This window comes from Calliphora vicina, chromosome 4, assembly GCF_958450345.1.
Source record: "Calliphora vicina chromosome 4, idCalVici1.1, whole genome shotgun sequence".
NCBI lineage: Eukaryota > Metazoa > Arthropoda > Insecta > Diptera > Calliphoridae > Calliphora > Calliphora vicina.
In genome coordinates this window covers 75,893,061-75,915,974 of record NC_088783.1, presented here as the reverse complement: position 1 = coordinate 75,915,974, position 22,914 = coordinate 75,893,061, and the positions used below count along the sequence as shown (strand labels likewise).

The 22,914-nt window shown below is 30.0% G+C and overlaps 1 pseudogene; it reads left to right on the top strand.

The window, feature by feature from the left end:
• Nucleotides 1-1,986: 1,986 nt before the first annotated feature.
• Nucleotides 1,987-3,219, top strand: LOC135958513 (uncharacterized; annotated as a pseudogene).
• Nucleotides 3,220-22,914: the final 19,695 nt, after the last annotated feature.

The following is a 22,914-nucleotide window of genomic DNA, read 5'->3' as shown; positions in this document are numbered from 1 at the left end:
TCCTCAAAAGTAATGAAAATCGTGGGTCTTGACAAATTTATAAAGAAAACTCAAAAAAAGTCCGACAAACCAGATTTTTGGCAAAAACTCATCTTGAGCGACCTCTAAACCTTTTCCGAAAAATCTGAAAAAAATCTCAAAAATACTTTACTCTATAAGGTTTCAAATTATGCTTGAGTGTACAACTCTCGCCATGACAAATACATATTGAATTATTGTGAAAGAAATAACAACATTACCTGTTATGCAATTGACTGGAAGCCGCAGGGCAACAGATGAAGAAACGGGTGATCGAAACATTAAACTAGTTAAATTAATATTTATTTCGAGCCAAGAATAAGAAATACATATTTTTCAAAACCAATATATAACTCAAGAAAACACAGTCATTAACAGAATAACAAACTTCTTGATAATATGAGAAATTATTTTAAATATTTTTAATTATCCTCATATTCATCTTTGAATTAGATATTGTATAATAAAATCATAAAAAGTTACCTTACATAAATTGTACAATTTATTACAATGATAATGCAACACTTTAACATTACTAATGTTGATTATGAGTTAAATTGTATTTAATACAGCTTCTTCCTATTACGATGAAAAGGAAATGTTATAAAGGCTACCTTTAATTTTGCCAAAGCGTTATAAAATAAATCGTATAAATCCCCAGCAAAAAAAATGCTTCTGTTACTACAATAAAAACCATTCATAATCGTTAAATACAAAGTTTTAACTATTTCAATATTTCTATGGCAATAAAAGTTTTTCGGAAACTATAACATAAATTTTGAAGTTTAACAGTTTTTTAAATGTTTATGGCTTAAGCGGCCACAATTAAGAGAATCGTGGGTTTTGTGTTTCTAGTTATAGTTCTCTTAGAATTCTACATTTTAAGAGATTTACAAAAGAGTATTTGTTTACTTTTTAAACTCCCAGCAGTCCGCAGGTTATTACAATTTAAAACACATCCAAATGTATACTATTATGTCAATAGGAAAACATAAAATAAAATTGGTTAAGAGCATATCACTAGCATCCGATTCAGATGAGTCCTATTGCTATTCCATTGTAAAATGAAATACATATAACATTAATAGTTAGAATTAAAGAACAAGACAAAATCGAATAAAATGTTGTTATCGTACTTGCATCTGAATTGGATGGCTATGTAATGTAGTATCATATTGTTAATATAGTTTTGTTATTTGTTTTGTTTCAGCCGTTGTCCCGTTATTTATTTTTTGGTGTTTCTTTGTTTTTTTCTATTCTTTCAAAGTAAAATTTGTAAAGTGTTTTTGAAAGTACAAGTGGTGATTGCAGCATAAATAAAATAAATAAGTACAAATTAAAAATAGTAAGTATTGTTGTGTGTTTTTTATTTAAAAGAAATGTTCGGCTTCAGTGAAAGAAATTTAAGACGATTAAAAAAAGTGGAAGCTGAAAATTTAAAAAGATATGTAGATGTTACAACGGACTGTTTAGAAAACAATATTGTAATAAATGATCAGATTGTACAAAATGATCAGGACGAATTTTATCAACCATCAACTAGTGCGACCATTACTGAAGAAAATACAGTAGGATTAAATTACAAATTATCGTCTTGTTATAGGAAACACCTGCCACGAAAGGCATGATGCAATGAGCTATTAGAGATTCTTCGGTCAATAGCTTCAGTCAATAACTTTGTGAAAACAAATAATATGATTACAAGAACAGTTACACCTGGAACGTATTTGCACATTGGCATTAAAAGTCGTGTACTGGCACTAAAAGAAGAAATTATATCTGGAAAAATACAGGAATTATTTCTGGACATTGGCATATATGGTTTGCCCCTTTTTAAAAGTTCGAGTTCGACCTTGTGGCCAATTATGAGACATTTTTATAATTTTCTGGACTCAGAAGTTTTTTTAATCGGGACATATCTGGGGAAAAAAAAAGCCCGCTAATGTGGATACATACTTACACGACCTTATGTACGAACTAGATACAAATCAACATTTGATTGATTTAGGCAGCATGGAAGTGAAAATTATAATAAGAGCATTCATTTGTGATAGTCCGGCCCGTGCATTTGTATGTGGAATAGTTGGTCTCCAAAGGACTATAGTTTTTTCGGCTCAGTCTGGTCCTTTACGCTCGGATGAAGACTTTTCAAATAGACGGGACCCATACCACCATTTACCACAATACAGGACTCCCAAAAACATATTAGAGGAGAAGGGCATCAAGATGGTGACACAATTTTCAATCGAACCCATGCATCTAATGGATTTGGGTGTATGTAAAAAAATTTTAAATTGCTGGGTTAATAGGAAAAATTTACATTTAAAATTTTCAAATGAAAATTTGGGATCTATCTACGAAAAGTTGAAATCGTTAACCAAGTATGTGCCTTGTGAGTTTGGAAGAAAACCTAGAAGTTTAGCAGAATTTCCACGGTGGAAAGCAATCGAATTCCGCCAAGAAAATATGTTACAAAAGATTTTACTTTGACAAAAAATAAACCAGACAATATGTGCTGTTTAAAGACCAATTTTCCTTTTCAAATTTCAAACTTCGAATCACGCGATGGAAAGTTAGTTGCTGTAGGTAGAGGATATATGGAGAAAAAGCCTTTTTATGAAAGTCCTGTTACCTCTGCTGATTTTGGAATTTACGTAGTATCAAATAACTCTCTATCACATGAAGAAAAATTGTTATCGATAATATTGCTTATAAATATGTTTCATTTCCGATTGATGATGATTTCCTTCTTATAGCTATTATTCACACAGCAGAACAAAAACAATATGAAGTTTCAACAAACGGTAATTCGGAAAACTAGTTATATTATTATTAAAACAAATTTAATTATTGGGTTTTTTCTTATTTCAGACAAAGCAAATGAAATAATTCATAAATTGGACCAAATTTTAAATAATCAATCTGACTTGATACTGGCAGTAGCTAAGCTTAATAATCGTTTGGATGATGTAGAAAAGAAAATTGGAATTAATACGGGAGCTCATTCCCAAGAATTAGCAATTTTAAAAGAAATGTTGAAGACAAACATATCGATTGTCCCAACGCAAAACTTCCCAATTAAATCTGAGGAGGAATTGAAAATTATGGAGAAAAAAATTCAAGAAGAATTCTTGCTTCAAAATTCACAAGGCCAGACACTTCCGAAAAATCTGTTACAATAAAAAAACCGGAAAATTTTAATTTATTAATTTAATTTACCAATAAGTTTTCTTATTTTCTTCTTTCTTTTTTTGTTATACCCTACACCACCATAGTGGGGAGGGTATTATGCAGATGTTTGTAACGCCCAAAAATATTAGTCTAACACCCACCTTAAAGTATACCGACCACTTTCACTTTCTGAGTCGATTAAACGATGTCTGTCCGTCCGTCCGTCCGTCCGTCCGTCTGGTTGGCTGGCTGGCTGGCTGGCTGTCCATGTAAACCTTGTGCACAGAGTACAGGTCGCAATTTTGAAGATATTTCGATCAAATTTGGTGCATATTACTTTTTCGGCCCAAAAACCAAGCCTATTGAAACTGGTTGAAATCGGTCCATTATTTCACCTAGCCCCCATACAAATGTCCCCTCGAAATTGGACTTTATCGGTCATAAACGTTTAATTTATCTATGTATCTACACAAATTTCGCTCCAAATAAGTTTTATATATACAAAATTCATGTCACCAAATTTTGTTGCGATCGGTCCATAATTAGTCATAGCTCCCATATAGACCCGCTTCCGAAAATCACTTTAACGTGCATAAATCGCTTAAAAATGTTGGTATACACACAAAATTCAACATAGTTAACTTTAATATAGACATAAATCACACGACCTAATTTTATGGTGATCGGTCCATAATTGGTCATCGCTCCCATATAAGGCCCACTTCCGAAAATCACTCAAAAATGTAAATTATTGATATTTTAAAAGAAAAATATTTTTACTCATTTACTTGGTGTAGGGTATTATATGGTCGGGCTTGACCGACCATACTTTCTTACTTGTTTTTTTACTAAATTTATGAATTTTGTTTTTTACTAAATAAGCCTTTATTTATGAATTATTTATATTAATAAAAATATAAATAAAAAAAAATCTATTGAAATTTTAGTTAATTTAATTATTTAATAGTTCAAATTCATCCCATTATCGATCCTAATCGGACCCATCTAATATTAATACAATGTCTACTATAAAAGACTAATTGCCTTGTGACATATCTAAGTTCCCTTTGAATCAGTACAATATTGGACCCATCCGAACTTCGCTTACAATGTCAGTGGAGTTGGACCCATCCGACCTTCGCTTGCAATGTATGTGGAGTTGGACCCATCCGAAGGCCTAGGCCATCGCTGTGTAAATGAAGGTGGAAACTGAATACAGACTTTGGATTAGTCGCATCTACGTTGTCATTGGTCTCAGTTGGAAGATGTATGGGGACAAAAATCCGCTGGGCTGACATCTCTATCATTTCAACTAATTCTCAAAGCAAAATCAAACAATTGTTTACAACAAACTATGGCAACATCAACAGCTCTGATAAACATCAACAAAAACTGATTTTTTAAACACAAATCCAACAGATTCAAACATCTTAAGTGGCAACTGCCAGTCGTTAACTTTCGTTAAGGCAACCACTATTTCCAGCGGGGAAATGGCAAAAAAAAGGAAAACCAGAAACAAAAATTTGTCATGAAAATTTTTGTTTGTGCCACAACGTTTTAATGAAACTGTGTTGTTGCAATTCTAACGTCATTTAAACTGACCTACATACAACGCAGTGAAAAACACAGGCACACACAGAGTAAAATAATAATAGATAAAAGGAAAATATTTTAAAGAAATAATAAATTTAATTTAAGAAAATATTTATTACTTAAATGAAAAGATAAAAATACTGCAGGGACCATAAATAACGGTTATCCAGAAAATTAAAAAATCACTATATTAGAGTCAACGGAGACATATACTGTTATATATCAATAGATTCGTATTGACGTGCTCTTTCTATCCCAACTCCACAGTTAACAGTTATTTTTCAATGTAAAAATAAATGTTCGCGTGAAACTCTTAAAAAAAGAGTTTTAAATATCCGTCGTAAAAAAAACTCATTTGAGGACTTTTATTTTTTCCACCAGAAAAAAAACTAATTTGAGGACATTTATTTTTTCCGTCATAAAATAAAAGTCATTTGAGGAGTTTTATTTTTCCCGTCAATAAATAAAACTCTTTTGGTTTATTTTCTACTTTTTTTTTCAGTATTTTTCTTTATTAAGTCCAGAGATTGAAAATAACTCGTCCATATACGAAAATCCACCGCCATCATGATATGGGGTGTTTACGTTCTTCTTGGGCTGTGTTCATATGAAACAAAGATAAATTTGTTTGAATCCAATGGGAAATATTATGTTTGGCGACCAGACAATAAGGCATATGATCCAAAATACACCAAGAAGACCGTAAAACATGACGGTGGATCCATCATGATATGGGGGTGTTTCTCCTCTTCTGGTGTCGGTCCAGTATATTGGATAAAGAACGAAATATGCATCCAGGACTACGTAAATATATTGCAAAGCTTAATGCTTCCATTTTCTGAGGAAGGGATGCCCTTCAGATGGGAATTTCAGCAGGACAATAGTCAGAAGCACTCCTCAAAATTGGCAAAATACTGATTTGCTGTCAACAAAGTACCTCTTATGGAATGGCCTCCGCAGTCACCGGACCTTAACCCAATGAAACACCTTTGGGGAGTGCTCAAGAGGAAGCTAGAGGGTTTCAGTCCGAAAAATAAGCACGAATTATGGGAACAAATCCAGCAAGAGTGATTTGACATTGACAAGGACGTTTGCATAGAAATTGGTTGATTCCATGAGCCGCAGATGCAATACAGTTGTGAAAAACAAAGGTGGAGCAACTAAATATTAAGATAAGATAGTTTTTTAACAAAAAATATAAAGATGTGCCTCGAAAAGTTGAATCCTTTTACGCGTTTATATTATTTTTTTCAGTAAAAATATTGAATCAATACATTGTTAGTCATATAATATATTAAAATATAAATGAAAATAGGAAGGATTATGTTTTTTCTTATGCTGTATGTCTGATAAACAAAACTGCATACAAATTTTTTTAAACAAAACTAAATTTGACTAACATACTTAAAAAGTTTGAAAAAAAGCATTCGTTCCTATTATTTTTCCCAACACTGTATTTAATCATTGATTTGCATCAAATGCATTTTTGCGATTTATTTTTCATATTCGCAAATAAAAGTCACAAGCTGACCTTTACGAAAAAAATAAATTATAAATCACTCATCCAGATTATTTGTGTTTGTTTCTTTTCTGTTTCTCTCAAACACAAACCTAAAATGTTCTCGAATAAATCACTCCCTCAGTGATATATGAAATGAAAGTGAACCCGTTATTTTAGGTCTCTGATTAAGTCTATCTGATATAATGACTGTAATAATTTATTTGTTTAAGAAAGAAAAACAACAACAATTTAGTAATAGGAATCAAACAATAGAAAATTAAAATCCCAATTGTTTTTATTTTAATGACAATTTTTTCAATTGCAATGCAAGGTGCTTTAGAAATTGTAAAAATCTGATTATCGGCAAGCTTTAGGTGTCAATTTTCATAAAAGGAGTTTTATTTTCTGACGGGAAAAATAAAACTCGTTCTTGGCCGCAAAATATGAGCAGTGCACATTGGTATCGATTTTATATTTATATGTAATTTTTAGCGCGTTATAATATTGATGGCGCATTTTGGATGAAAATAGTTGACTGCGTTGCCCAATACTGATAATTTGCCAAGTAACACCTATTAAGCGATTTTAATTATAACGATTTTTATTACAGCGATTTTAATTTCAAGCCGCAAATGAACTTAAAAATAACAAATACTGATATATAAAAGGTTTATTTATCATATTAGCTGTAATTTTCTTATATTTGTGGTATTTTGGCGAGATCATTCTCCTTCGCTAACATTTACAAAATGAACTTTTACTTGCATGTGTAAACACTCAATCAACTTGTAGACATTTCGATGTAACGTAGCAATAATAATAAATGAGGACTATACCTGATAATTTGTTATCTTTTTAAATATTTGGTCGTTTATCATGACAAAAATTTATCAGATATAGACATAGGGTTCTATAATAATTATTATAAATTTATGTTGACGAGTCATTAATTTGTCCGGTTTGCAAACAATTTTTGTCCCCACATAAATTTTTCTCGTGTGGACATATATACATCTGCCATTTTCCAAAAAGTTGCTATCACGTTTTTACTTCGATCGAAATCAGTAGTACCAACATACATTTATTATTTTTACGTTTTACAACACCGCAATAACGGTAAATTTGGTTAAGGTTGTGAAAAATTCTGTGGGGTCATTATGTAGGAAAAACTTGGTAAGTAGTGTCATATTTTTAATTTATAAATTTAATTTTGAATTTTAAATAAAAATTATTTGGGCTAAGCCTAAATAATCAGGGACCGTAACAATTATGACATTTATAATAAAAATCACAACATAATTGTTATTTTTGATTTTTATTTTTTTTTGTCAGGAATATTTGTCAAACTTTGAGTTTTAATTTTTTTTTGTCAGGAATATTTGTCAGACTTTGATTTTTATTTTTTTGTCAGAAATAATTGTTATTTTTTGATTTTTATTTTTTTTGTCAGATATATTTGTCAGACTTTGATTTTTATTTTTATACCCTTCACCACGAGTGGCAAGGGTATATATAAGTTTGTCATTCCGTTTATAATTTCTACATTTTTCATTTGCGACCCCACAAAGTATATATATTCTGGATCGTTATAGATAGCGAAGTCGATATCGCCATGTCCGTCTATTGAAATCAACTGTATGTTGAAATCAACTTTCCGTAAAATCGAGAAAATCGGCCCACAAATGGCTGAGATAACGGGACAACCTCGATTTTTGGCCTATTTTTGATCTATATCTGGATAACTAAGTCATTAATATAGGCATTTTTTTTACCAAAAAATTTTTTTGGTAAAAAAAATAAAAATGTAGAAATACAAACGGAATGACAAACTTATATATACCCATGCCACTCACAGTGAAGGGTATAAAAATAAAAATCAAAGTCTGACAAATATATCTGACAAAAAAAATAAAAATCAAAAAATAACAATTATTTCTGACAAAAAAAATAAAAATCAAAGTCTGACAAATATTCCTGACAAAAAAAAATAAAACTCAAAGTTTGACAAATATTCCTGACAAAAAAAATAAAACTCAAAGTCCGACAAATATTCCTGACAAAAAAAAAATAAAAATCAAAAATAACAATTATTTCTGACAAAACAAATAAAAATCAGAAAACAACAATTATTTCTGACAAAAAAAATAAAAATCAAGAATTTAAAAAGCATGTTATTTTATGAAGTTATAGTTGAAAACAATAAAAATGGTATGCTTGACTTGACTCTCCGATATTATCCTGTGATGTCTTTTTTCCTTAGAAATTTCAAGAATAATTATTATTTTCGGTCCCTGTAAATAATTATTATTTAAAATTAATTTAAACTAGATTAATATTAAAAAAATTCATTTATTTTCAGGAAAAAAGCAAGAAAAATTGTAAGTTATCGATAATTAAATTTTTTTTATGATTTTATAATTTTTTTATTTTCAGAGTATAGTAATTCCAATCATATTTAAAATTACGGTGGAGCAACACGCTCCATCCGACAAGCCATCCGTCCTTAAAAAAACGAGAAAGCCAAAGGCAGGGTCTACTTAAAAAATAAAAAAAAAACAGCATCTCAACAACGAGCACCTACACAACATGCAGCACCAGCACCTCAACAACAACTACCACGAGCACCAGCACCTCAACCCCTACCAGGAACAGCAGCAGCTCCACCACAAACACAACAGCAACAAATACCACAACAACAGCAACAAACACCACAACAACAGCAACAAACACCAAGACCACCAACTCCACAACATCAAACACCTCAACCACTTGAGGCAACAACAAAGAAGCGGCAATATTTTGCCCGTCCTCCGCCTCTGCCGAGAGGAAACTACTAAACTTTATTTATTTTGTATTTTTACTTTTTTATTTTTTACTTGAAATGATAATTTATTTTGTTTTTTTTACTATGAACTAATAAATTTTTTTATTAAACTTCTTATAATACCTTAAATATAATGTCATTATTTTATTGGTTTATGTGGTACGTATATAAAAACCTAATAATTTAGAAAATTCCAATTTTATTACACAAATTTCCAATTAAATTCCAGACTTTCTAAAGTGATAAAACGTCCATATTTTTTTAAATTAAAAATAATTTTAGAGATTTTGGACCTTTTTAAATAGAAGAGTTTTTGTAGATTATTTGAAATAAAAATTAAGAAAAATAAGACCATGCAACTGAAACATGAAACAAATAGGAGCTCAGAAAAGTGCAAACATCTCTATTTTCAACACTTATATATAAATTTCTTCTTAACTGCCACAAAAGTACATGAATATAATCAATTTTTTGCTTATATTTAATCAATACAATGGGCTATTTTATAAAGGTTTTATAAATAATTTGTTTTAACGTTGGAAACAAATATAACGTTTTCTGTTTTGTTCAATTTCATTCCGCATACGAAATAAAGTGCATATGGTTCCAAGTGCAAGAAAATTCAAGGGGGAAAATTTAGAGCACTTTTGTTTCTTTATACTAATGGCACTTTAAAATTGTTTATAACAATGAACCTAGAAACATGAAATTAAGCATATATGGTCCTAAGTGAGTGAAAATTCAACGTAGAGCAAATTTACAGAAATTTAGATCACTTTTGTTTCTTAATTCTAATGATACTTTTTGAATTATCTTCTATGTAAATAAAAATCAAATGTCGTTCGTTGGTAATTGCATCAGTAGAGAACGGCCGGACCGATTTAGACATTTTTTTGTTAAATGTTGGCAATAGCCCAACGGCTACACCAATTTGGCTAATTTTTTGTTTAAATGATCATAGTAATCCAATTTAAGTTTTTACTGAAAGAATAACGCCAATTTTTTTTTCGATATATCTAAAATCGCAGGACGCCTTGACCGATTTAACTAATTTTTTTTAAATGTTCGCAGTACATAGTCCGCAAAAGTTTTTACATAAATAAAAATTGTCCACATCCACTAATATGCCCACTTATTAAATACATCTGCAAAATACATCCTTTTTAAAACGCTTGTTTATTTCCTTTAAATAAACCGGATACTTTTGATTGCAAATAAAAGCCGTTTAGTAGTTTAAAAATTGTAACAACTCTTTATTTATTCAAAATGTACAACAACCACAGAATTAAATAGCCACTCAATGTTTTTTATACACGTTTATAAATTCTCAGAAATACAGACACAATTTATAATGTACACGAATTTACTTGAAAAACACAACACACTTTAAGGCACTTAGTTGATGTTTATTCGAAAAGCGTCTCTGATAAACTGACTAATCACTGCAACCTCTGCCACTATCTATAACACTGCCATCTGCACTCTAGATTGCTCTTTAACTGTCAAAGTTCGAATATTCTAGATCATACGCCATCTGTGGGGTACTTTCTACAATGTTCTTTAACTGAATATTCGGATTCAAACAGCGTTGCCAACTTACGATCAATGGTAAACTGAAAGCTTTTATTTAATAATGCATATGTTACAGTTTGCTATTACAGCAATGTTATTTGAAAGCATTATGCTACTTTTAAATCAGCCCTTAAAATCGTTATATTTGAATTCATTTTAGATCTCGGTTTTCCACATTTCCGTATTCTATAAACCATGTCGTCTAATTTCTTAACTACTCTATGTGGTCCTTTGCAGTGATTCCTTAATTTGGATGATAAACCCTTATTCCGTTGTGAGCTATATTTGGTTTTCATTTGGTCATTTGTCATTTTAATTCGTCTCCGAACGAGTTCATGCATTTCTTTTTCTGCTGATGCACCTTCACCCATCTTGGAACCCGGTCTGATGATCTTTTCTCTGCGGGACAGACCAAGCACTCCAACAGGAACCATTTCGTCGTTGCACTGTTCAACGAGGGCCTCCATTGTTACATGGCCACTTCTCCCATCAGCTGGTTCCAACACCAACATGAAGTCTGCACCAATGATTACTTCGTCCACAATATCGGCAACAACAAAGACATGGTTTACGCTAATACCACCAATAGTTAGTTTCACATTAACTTTACCATGGACAGCGGCAGGCTCTCCAGTAGCGGTGCGTAGACTCACATTGCACATTGGTTCCATCGATTTCTTTACTAAATCTGTTCTGATGATAGACTGCGACGCTCCCGTGTCCATAGTAAGGATGTGCTTCCGACCGTTGATGTACCCACTAGTAGTGGGTATATTTGAAAGCATTATGCTACTTTTAAATCAGCCCTTAAAATCGTTATATTTGAATTCAAGTACAATTTCGTAACAATACTATAGAAATTCAATAGGAAAATGATAAAATCTATTTATATTTAACATGACGCCATCACTACCAAACATAACGCATCTTTAAACAAAATTCCTTTAAATGTAGGGCTATAGGTCAAAATAATATTTTCTTTTTCTTTAAGCCCATAAAAAAGTCCCTGGAAAAATTGTTTTGTTTAAAGATTTTTATAATAAATACTTACGGACACAAAAATTATCATTTACATATTTCCATAAATTGTTATAACAGGCTCTAAAGCTATTGTTTATGGTATTTTAACTTAGCCGCATTATTATCGAAAAATATTTACACTAAACCAGTGAAAGCCGTCCATGGGAGAACAAATATTTTATTTCATTTTTATTTTAATGCGAACGAAAAAGAATTCATAAATAAAGAAAACAAATCACATCATAAACGATAAATATTTTTTTTTTATTTTAGTTGTGCTACATAGAAAATTTTCATTATAATGGGGATATGGAAATAGAGAATTGATAATAAGAAATATGGCCCATGAGCTACAAATTATTAAAATATTTATGACAACTATAATTTATGTAGTCAGTATGTCGACAATACTTCTTTAAGCTTAATTTTTCCTCTACAAAATGATTACAATATGGATGCGCAAAGCAAATGATCTATAATTGAATCAGAATATTTTTATTGTTAAGGCTATTGACTATAGATTTCTATAACACAAACTATCTATTGCTGATCCAAATTCTCACTCGCTATTGAAACCTAAGATTTTCTATAGCAAAATCAGTGTCGCTATATATATCTCAGGTCAAGATTTTATATAGAAAAATCTCTGTCGGTATATATAGCTTAAGATTTTTTATAGATAAATCTGTATCCCAATATAAAGCTGACGATTTTCTTTAGCTAAATATGTGTCGCTATATATAGCTCAAGATTTTGTATAGCACATATAGCTTAAGATATTCTATAGAACAACCTGTGTCCCTATAGATAGCTTAAGATTTTCTATAGAAAATTCTGTCTAGCTCCCCTCCCCACAAACAATGTAACAACATAATTCTCGGTCAAGATTTTTAATATATTTTTTTGGTTTTGTAGAAAATCTTTGCAAACATAAGGCATCCACTTAAACAGCATCCACTTAAACAGCTAAATATCAAAAAATAAAAGATAAAATGACAAAGGAATATCAACAATTTTTCACTTCCTAGTTTTCATTTTCGGAATATTCTTTTTTGTAATTTGTCTCTATTTAGCTTTCAACAGGAAGATGAACACATCAAGGTCGTCTCTGGCAGCTAGCAGCAAATAAACATTTTCAATACACAAGCAAACAGAAAATACAAAAAAAAGCTCTATTGACCACTTTAAATGGAGAATTATAGAAACTGTTTAACAGGAAACACAACAAATAGAAATGGTTGAATGAATGAGTGAGTGGATGAATGAATAAATTGGCCTTGTGTATTTATTTTCGCTTTTAAATGTTGTTTAATTTGGCTTGGAATGGTAGTTTTACCATTATTTTTTGAATGTTTAAAAAAATCATATTTTTTCAGCATTTTGTCTGTTTTTTTAAAAAAGACAAAATGGTGCAAATACTACAGCCGTAGTTTTGCTTAAATTGTACTCACTCTAAAGATGACTGTGATTTAAAACATAGTAAATATTTAAACAAATTATTTTTATAAAAAATCCTGTGAATTTTATTTTTCTAGTTACCATAACCAAAAACTATGAAGCTCTTAAAATAATAAAAAACTTTACCTTGTTCATACTTTGAAGAACCATTAAAGGTAGATCTGTCGACATATTTCAACATAAAATTAATTTTTAATATTTTTTTGCTAAAGCCCACATTCATTCATACTTCCTGGCAGTTCTGCCTTTAATAGTAATGATGAATTCAAATGCCTGTACATGACTCACATCACAAGTGTTGTTGCTAGTTAAGCAAAACATATAAAATAAAGTGTTTTCCGCCAACTTAATTTAGTTTTCTATAGTTTTTAATATCCTTTCATTGTTTGAGTAAATATTTTTCCACATTTTATTCACTCTGTTAATAGACAAGTAAACAAACATTTTTCTATGAGAAAATGAAAACAGTAAATAAGACAAATGAGAAATTATATACATATAATTTTTTCGTATTTATTATTTACGCTTTTCCTTTGTGCACCCAAAAAAAAACTTTTTTATTCCCCTAGGGGTATTAACAGCTTGTAGTAATTTGCGAGAACAAAAAAAAAAACTAAAGTTGAAAATAAAGTATTTTGGTGTTGGCATGTTAAAAAAAATGTAGTGAAGAACTTAACCATAATTAAGGGGCCAGCTATAAGAAAAATGTCTTTTGGCAAACTACACTTCTATGAGAAAAGTTAAAACTACTTGGAATTGAAGGGGAGTGGCAAATTGTCTAAATATTTTATAAACTGAATTGGAAAATAAACTGCTTTAATATTGTTTAAAAGTAATGGCATTCTTGAAGTGAGTCAAATAAAATAGCTAGGCATGTACAATTATGGATACTAATTGTGAAAATGAATTAAAGATAAGAAAAATAAATTAAAACACTTTCAATTTATGATAAATAAAAGACCACCACCACTAGATTACTTATAGACACTTAAGTGACAACTGTCTTTACGCTAGTTTACATGGGATGTATAAAGTAACAAATCTCTGCACTAAAAGGAGCACATACGTGTCAAACTACCGAAAATATATAAATTAAAGTCAGCGAAGTGGTTAAAAATTAGTGACAATTACGGTCTATAAGGGATAAATTTATTACTTGCTTAACTGCTGGATAGCTGGGCTCCACTAACGCCATCAAAGTAGAGTATGGAATTTTATAAGAAATTAAAGAAATCTAACTAATAACGGAATTTTTTTTTCAGTTACTAAGGGCATACCATGATAGCAGGTACATGCTTTTGTCGTCGATAGTATAGAAATATTATCTTGCGATTTTCAAAAATCCTGATATTATATATTATGGTATGCCAGTCCGTCACCCCCTAGCATTAAAGATTAGTTGAAGGCGATTCTAGAAATGTAAAAATTATTTGTTTGCCATGCCTCAAAATTCCGCCCCTTTTGTTAATCAAAATATACAACATATTGCTGGGTATGGCTTGAAAAAAGCAATATTTAATTTTTTCAATCCGACATAAATTTATAGAGTTGACTTCTGGCATATCTGTTCATTGCCCATAATATACAAAATTAATAAAAAGATCAATTAATTTTATAAAACATGTGCTTCAAAAGTATTAACTGTTATTCATAAACAATAATATTGTTGATGTTTCAAAATTCTTACACAACAATTTAAACAGTCACACACTTTAAAAATACACTGGTAATACGGTTGATGTTAACTCTAACAGGGCCTAAGATACGCTGACTGCTCTACAACTCGAGGTTACTATTTATGTACACATCGCCATCATCTAGTAGTTTCATGAATTATCTCACTGAAAAAATATAATGTTCTATTTCCACAATGATCATCTAGAGCTTTTGAAGCTAGCTACTGAAAAATTTTTCTAATGCAGCATTTGAAAATTTTCAGTTGTGAATATTTTTTAAACCAAAAAATCAATCAAAACTTTATTGTAGTTTTTAAGTCCATTTAAGTTATATTGACCATTTTCTATAACAATTTATTTTATAAGCAACTGTTTCTTAAAGTCGACTTTGATAATTTTAAAGCCTCTTAAAAACTCAACACTTGTGCAAGAGCATTCATTCAGTCATAAAGTTAAAAAAAATCTATGGCATAGTCCCATTGCCACCAAATAACAAAATTTAGTTTGAAAAAGTTTTCCTTTTCTGTATATGTGTTTTTGTTGTTGCCATCTTTCTTATCTTTAACGCTTCGTAATTAACACAAAACATTGATTCTAGGAAAACCCTTCAAGCCGTTTTTTAAAAATCAACCAAGTAACCTTAATTTAGTGACTTGATTTCTATTTCTATGAAAAGCAAAAAGTGGGTGAAAAACAAAAAACTATGAAGTAAAAGCAAAAAAACTAGAAACTGACATAAAAGTAAAATTATTACATACAAGAGTTACAAGACACAGATTCTAAGATACACACATACCATCATACAATATTTTCATACTTCCATTCAAATTTAAACACATACAAAAACAAACTTAATTTCCCATAATTTATTGCCGTTTTTTCTTCAAGCAACTTTTCATTATATTCACTTTCTTGTAGTGCCATAAATTCTAGACAATATATAAAAAACTAAAGCACAAGTAATTAGAAGTAAAAAAAAATAATTGTGAAGAAAGCGAGAGAAAAATATCGTAAAATTTTTAATAGATCAAAAATACTGAGGACAGTTTAGAGAAGAAAAAAAATATCAAATAAAAAACCAAAAGTTTAATTAAAGATGGTATTTGTGTTCTGTGTGTGCAGTCTGCAGCGGGGATATAAAACGAAAATTGCAAATAGTACCAATGATGCGGAAATAAAATATAATTTTGGATCTTAATTGTAGCAATACTTAGGCTTAATTCTTTTTAGATATTTTGCTTCACGCAGAGAAAAACTTGTTTCACCATGGCTGCAACAACTATACTGTATTTTTTGTAAAACATATAGTTGTAGTATACATACAATTTTTGTTTGAATTCAATTTCAACAATATCTTGGTTACTGTAAACATTTTATGTTCATCGCAATTATCAATTTTAGTATTGTTCACCGAAACTTAATTATGTTTCAAACAACTAAAAATAAATAAATAGTTAAAAATATTAAATTACATAACAATACATTCTTTTAAACTATTAAATGTAAGTTCCTGTATAAAGTCCGTGACTTTTTGAATAGGTTTTTGTACAAAATAAATATTTTATTTTGCAACATAGGTCTATGCACTTTGTCCAACGTTTCTTCAATTTGTTTGTCCCTTCCAAAAAATAAGATTTATCGAGGTCATCAAAATAGATATTATATGTGTTAGTCAAATCTCTTTCGGCCGAGACATTAATTCAGGTTTGGAAACAAATCCAGAAAAAATGGTGGAAGAGGGAGCATTTCGTAGCCTAATTCATGGTTTTTTCCGTGCGAAAAGCTTTCTCATACTTATGTGACCATTCAAAATTTATCACACCGAGGCATTTGAGGTGCCTTTGGCTTTCATAATCTCACGCACTTTCACTCTCCGATTGGCCAACACCATATCGTGATTTTTTTCAATTGTTTCGGGTATAGAGACCCTTACTAGGCGTCTAGAAAGTGTATTTTCCGTCCATGTAGTGCCACAACGAAGGTCAGTAAAGCATTTTTTCATCATTGAAATTGATGGTTGCCAACATACTGTGCACCATTTATTAAAGGTTACCCAAGTGTTCAAATTATAACGATCACAATAGAACAAAAATCATTAATATTTACGCAAACTTCTTTTATGTAGCTTCTGAATACTCTTAAGTTATATTTTTTGCTTCCATTTTAATTCTTTTAATCAAAAAATACTGAAACTATTTCATTAACAAAAACAACAATAACAAGAAAATCTGTTTAAAAGTGGTGCTTTTGAACCCTTTTATAAAATTCAATCGATTACACGGTGCTACGATGGAAAAAAACTTGGAAAACGACCTAGCGTGGGTTATAGGGCTTGCTGAGTACATTACAAATTGTTTCAAAAATTTCAGAAATACCCTCAAATTCAGAAGTTATTCTGAAAAAACCGTTTACAGTGATATTCGTCAACTTATCGATCTATAACTCAATCAGTCTTCGTACGACGGGGTTGGAAAGAGAACTGATTACGCTTTAAATGGCGTGCATTTTTTGATACACTTGTTAGTTATAAGTATTGTTTTTGTTAAGTATATCTTTTTTGATTCTAGTCGCTTTTCATTGCTTATTTTGATATGGAAGCTTATAAAAGTGTATTCCAATGTACAAAGGAATTTAGTTCTTAACAAACCATCGTTTTAATTATTCAAATCGAATGAAAATTGTAAAATTTATTCACCTTTTCATTAAAATATGAATAAAAAAAACAAAAAACTATAGAAAAAAAATGTTTGTACAAAATTTATAATTTACAAGGTAAATTTTGTGGAACTTTTTTCGAAAAAGTTTAATAACTTTTGCAAGTATAAACCGATTTTAACAAATAAAGTCTTGTTTTTGTCTACATAAAATTGTTTTTAAAATACTGTGCAAAAAAGAATAGGGTTTCATAGAAAAAATTAAAATAAATATTGTTGAATTTGAAAAATTACAAAAAAAAAAGCAAGCGAAACTATTTATAAAAACTTACACAATTTCTTGGAATATAGATTTTATGCATACATTTTATTAAAGCTTAGTTCTTTACCTAACTATAGTTGTTTAAAATTTTGAAATCGGTCGAAAAACATATAAGTTAGAGGTACTCAAGTACTACGACCTACCCTAAAACCGTTTTTTCAAAATAACTCAAAATTTTGAGGGTGTTTCAAAATCATTGAAAACGGTTTTAGTATGTCCTCACCTAGGCCTATAACCTCCATTAGGTGACTTTTCAAGTTCTGACAAAAAGTGTCATTTTGTAGCAGAGTGTAATTTGACGTGAGAGTAGCCAAGGAGTTTTCGTGTTCAAATTACTAAAATTGGCCCTACATATTCTCCACTAAGGGGTACTTTAGACATGTAAAATGTTTAAAACGTGCAAATTTTTGGCTTCAATCCGATTGTGCTATAAATCTCCTATAATTTCCGAGTAATATGAATTTCAAAATTTAAATTTTTAAACTTTACCATACCTTGGTCCACTTTTTTAAAAATATAGGTTGTACTTTTTTTTGTTAGTAAGACAACTAAATTACATTAATTAAAGTTATATACAAAAGATATCGGGGCAATATTGATTGTGAATAAAAAAAAAAACGATTTTCAATTAAAAAATTTTTAGTTTTTTTTTGGTTTTTGGGAGGAACTTAACTCTTTTTTTTTATTAAAAAAAAACTTTTTATATATGGGGGATTTCATATCAAGTGAACCAATCTTTGAAATCAATCGATAGTAATTCAGACACAAGTTTTCAACAAGATCATTGGAGAACTCTCTGAGATAGAGGGGTCAAAATTTGACATTTTGGCCAAACAGGTATTTTTTTCTCATACATGTAATCCATGTAGTTTAGATAGCTATTTCTTCAATCTATGCAAAAATGTTTGACATTTTTTTGCAAAAAATTTTTTTTTGATTTTTTTTCAAAATGGGCCCTTTTTTGTTTGCTCAAATGAAAGTTTAGGTATATTCCTTTAAGTCTTTGTCGACCGATGGTACTTATAAGTACCATAACAATAATAAGCTTACAAAATGAAAACAAAACATATTTTAACCCTTTTTGCCCAAAAGTACTTTGAAGTACACTATCATCATTGGTTTACCCAGAATAACGGTAAATTAATTCATGTTCTCATTGTGGGGTTTATTTATGTTGTAATGACGAAAAATACTGTGTCGTAAAATTGACTTGTAATGGAAAGTTTATAAAAGTTACAAAACTAATCAATCTATTAATAAAATCTAAACAAAAATCGCTAAAAGATGAGTTTTTTTTATCTTTTGGTCCCTTTCGGTATGCAAGTTAAAATTTTTTCAGTATTTCATAAAAAAATAAAACTTTTTCAACGATTTAAAGCCTGGATCCACAAGAGGTTAAGAGCTTTTTGGTCGCTTGGTGGTATGTGAGGAGATATATAGCGAAATAATAAACATTTTCATAAAAAATCATTCAAAAGCGTAAAATGCTGTTTTCGAAAACGGTCTGAACATTTGACAAAAAACCATTATAAATATTTTAAAGATGAAACAAGTCTTAGATTATAATACACCTTATTAGTTGTACTATAATAAAGTACCTTAAATTGTACCATCATATTCGTAACAAATTAGCACCACAACACCGTCTCTGTGCATAGTGGTGCTCAGTTGATAAATAAGAATTTCATAAGTTTTTTTTTTACCACTTTATAAAAATTTTTGTTTAATATTTATGTTGGAAACTTTTCTTCACTTTTTTTGTTCTTTATTGACAGTCTCACCTCATTTCTATTCATTCAGCAAAATTTTAATTTCAACATTTAGGAAAAACAGACAGAGAGATGGAAAAACTATCTTTATTTAAATAAATGTTTAACTTTTGCATAATTATTTGAATTTAATTGATGTAAACTGGTATGTTAGATAACATGTTCTAGGAAAAATTTAAAATTAATTTATATTAGGAAGCCAGTGAAAAAAAGACAGTTAAAAAAACACTTTCTTTTTATTTATATTATTTTATAATACAACAATACTGATTGCTAAATATTTGTGTTTATTAATTTAATAAATATAATTAGGGGAATAACTAGTCAGCTGAAGTGGCTTATAGATACGCTAATGTAAATGATATGTTAAATTAATTTTATAAAATGTATGCATACATTTATTGCAAATCGTTTCATTATGAATAACAGCTAATATTGCCATTCAGAAATATTTCCCTGAAATAACTAAATAATAGCCAGCACAAAAATGTAATTAACTTTATATTTATATACGCAAAGAGTCTTTCATTAAGCGCTCCCTATCTTAGAATTTAAATAAAACAAAGTGTATGTGAGATATGATTGAAATTTGTTGTTCGTTTGAAAATCCTATCGATGACATGCTGTATGGAATATAATATCGTTCAAATATCAGCCTCGGCTTCACTAGGACGTGCTCATTCGAAATGTCCAAATGTCCATGACTCTGGCGCTTAAAGCAGTCTGCATTTAAACGATAGCTAACCCATGCCATCGATCAATTGTTTTGATGGGTTGACTTTGAGGGCTGCTGAAGAAAATCGACATCAGAAATGGGGTCAAATTGCACGATATCGATGGCGAGTTCATATCACCTCCACATGAGATGACTATGCCCTCACATCGATAGTGCAGAATGTTCAATACGGCATGAGCTGTGTGATCACATATATTTGGTCTCTAATCATCTAAATCAGACCAAAATAATTTAGTAATCATCGACCTACAGCGCTCGCCGATGACGGTGATGGCCTTCATTCTCAAATAAATATTAACCGATGACGCTAAAAATATTCTCGATGCTGTGACTTTTTCTGGACGCTCTTAGATCTCTTGTCCCAAATTAGATAATTTCGTTTATTGACGTTCCATTCATACAGAAATGGACATCATCACTGATGTTGTTTTTTTAATGAAAAGCTCGCGGAAATTTTCCCGAACAGAACACCCATTCACTCTGATTTCGCAAAACAAATTGGATAAATGGCAGCCAATTCAACAGATGTAGTTTCAGCAGTATTGAAGTTATAAACTGTCAAAGTTAGGAAGTCCCTATTGGAAGACCCTTTATATTATATATTTAAGCATCAACAATATTAAATAACTGTAGCTAAAAATTAACTTCAATAAGCATAGTTTACTTATATATGCTCATTTTTTAACCACAACCGATAAACAACATTAAAATTAAAACGAAATACACATTTCAGTAGATAAAAAATATGTATTAATAAATCAAGGCATCTAATAATGGTATTTCGTTGAACAATAAAATTCTACAAACAAATAATAAATAAACAGAAATTTCAGTTGGCAATAAAAACTTTTGTGTTAAGTTAATCTGTGTGTGAGAATTTTAATTAATATTATTTGTTTTATTTTGCCTTAATTTTATTGCACTTTTTAATTTGTAAATACCCAAACCGGAAATATGAGATTTTATTTTGAAAAAATCTGGAGTTTTTGCTGTAATAATTAATAATATTTATGCTAAGTGGTTTTTTATATAAATAAATACAAAGAAAAACTGCTTCATTACGTTTAAATTTTAAAATAAAATGAAAAACGATTTAATACGTACAATTTTTGATTAATTGGTTTTGAATGCAATGTATTAACTAGGTGATTTATAATAAATCACCTAGTTAATACATTCTGGAGGCTCTTGGATATGGTGTAGATTGGTATCTTCCCAAAACTCGACAATTTTGTTTGTTGACATACCCATTTATACAGAAAAGTTCGTACTTTGTACAAATATGGACAGAGATTACCTTACTTTTGTATAAAGGAAATATGGTAACAAAGAATATACTTTTATTTTTTTAATTTGTTTCTTATACTTTAAGAAGTATTTCAGTTTAAATTTTGAAATGTTCGATTTTTACCCTGACTTTATTTGGCTATTCGCAAAGATCTCCCGTGGTCATAAAATAAACTCTTTTCCACATATTTGATATGTTTTTATGAAATGGCCAAACAACTTTTAAATCACTAAAAAAATAATAACGCGTTCTTTAAATACGATTATTTTAGTTATGGACGGATCGCAAAAAAATATAATAGATGATTTTTATGCATATAAACTTAATCCTGTATGACAATTACCGTAGCGTAAGAGATTTTATGTGAAGCTCTGCCAACCAGCCTAGTAGATACCAAAGCCAATTACCTGAGCTAATGCTTTGATTTGGTGGGAGCAAAATGCTCCTATTTATTTTGAGCTGCTGACCATAATAGATGTTCTGATGTTCTGACCATAATAGATAATAGATGTTCGATCGAAACATTGTTTCGATCGTTGCAAAACACTCCACTTTGGAACAGAGTAGCCGATATTGGTTTGCTTTGTTCTTGGCCTGAAAAGATATGTAGATCATTTGGTTTGGAATCCATATATTGCCAGAAAAATGCGAATAGGGCTAGCTAACAATGGCCAATACGTTGAGTAAATTTACATTGTACAAGTGCTTTAAAATAAAAGCTAAACATTTGCAAAAGTTCCGCTTTTTTAAGTTATACGCCCATAATTTGAAAACTTTGAACACAGTTGAAAAACGGATTTCTTTTCCTAGTGTTGCTTTTGCACTGAGGATTTATGGTGCTTTTAAGTGCCTGGTTAACTGAGCTTAGAATTATGTATGAATCAAAACATTCAGACTTTTCTGGGTCTGCTACTGGCATTTTGAATTGCTACAAACGGAATTAAAAACTGAAACAAATAATCCAAGTGGAAGTATAATATAGTGTGTTGTTTTTTCTATATGCCTCTGAAGCATCTTTAATATATAAACAGTACGTTTAGTTTTAATGCTGCTATACCGCTAAAGATATTCAATTAAAATCTAAATTAAACATAATTAAAACTAATGTTTGATTTGCATACAGAAGACAAAGTGCACCAGAATTTTAAAGCTAATATTTCCTTAATCACGGAATATTTAGCTGTAAGAAAAAACTGCATTCTAAAATATGTTTGCCTTAGTTGCAAACTGCAACCATTCACTCCTTTGACGTTGTCTGCAGTAAATGAGCATTAATTTGGAGAATTTAAATATAAAGCAGACATGTTACTTG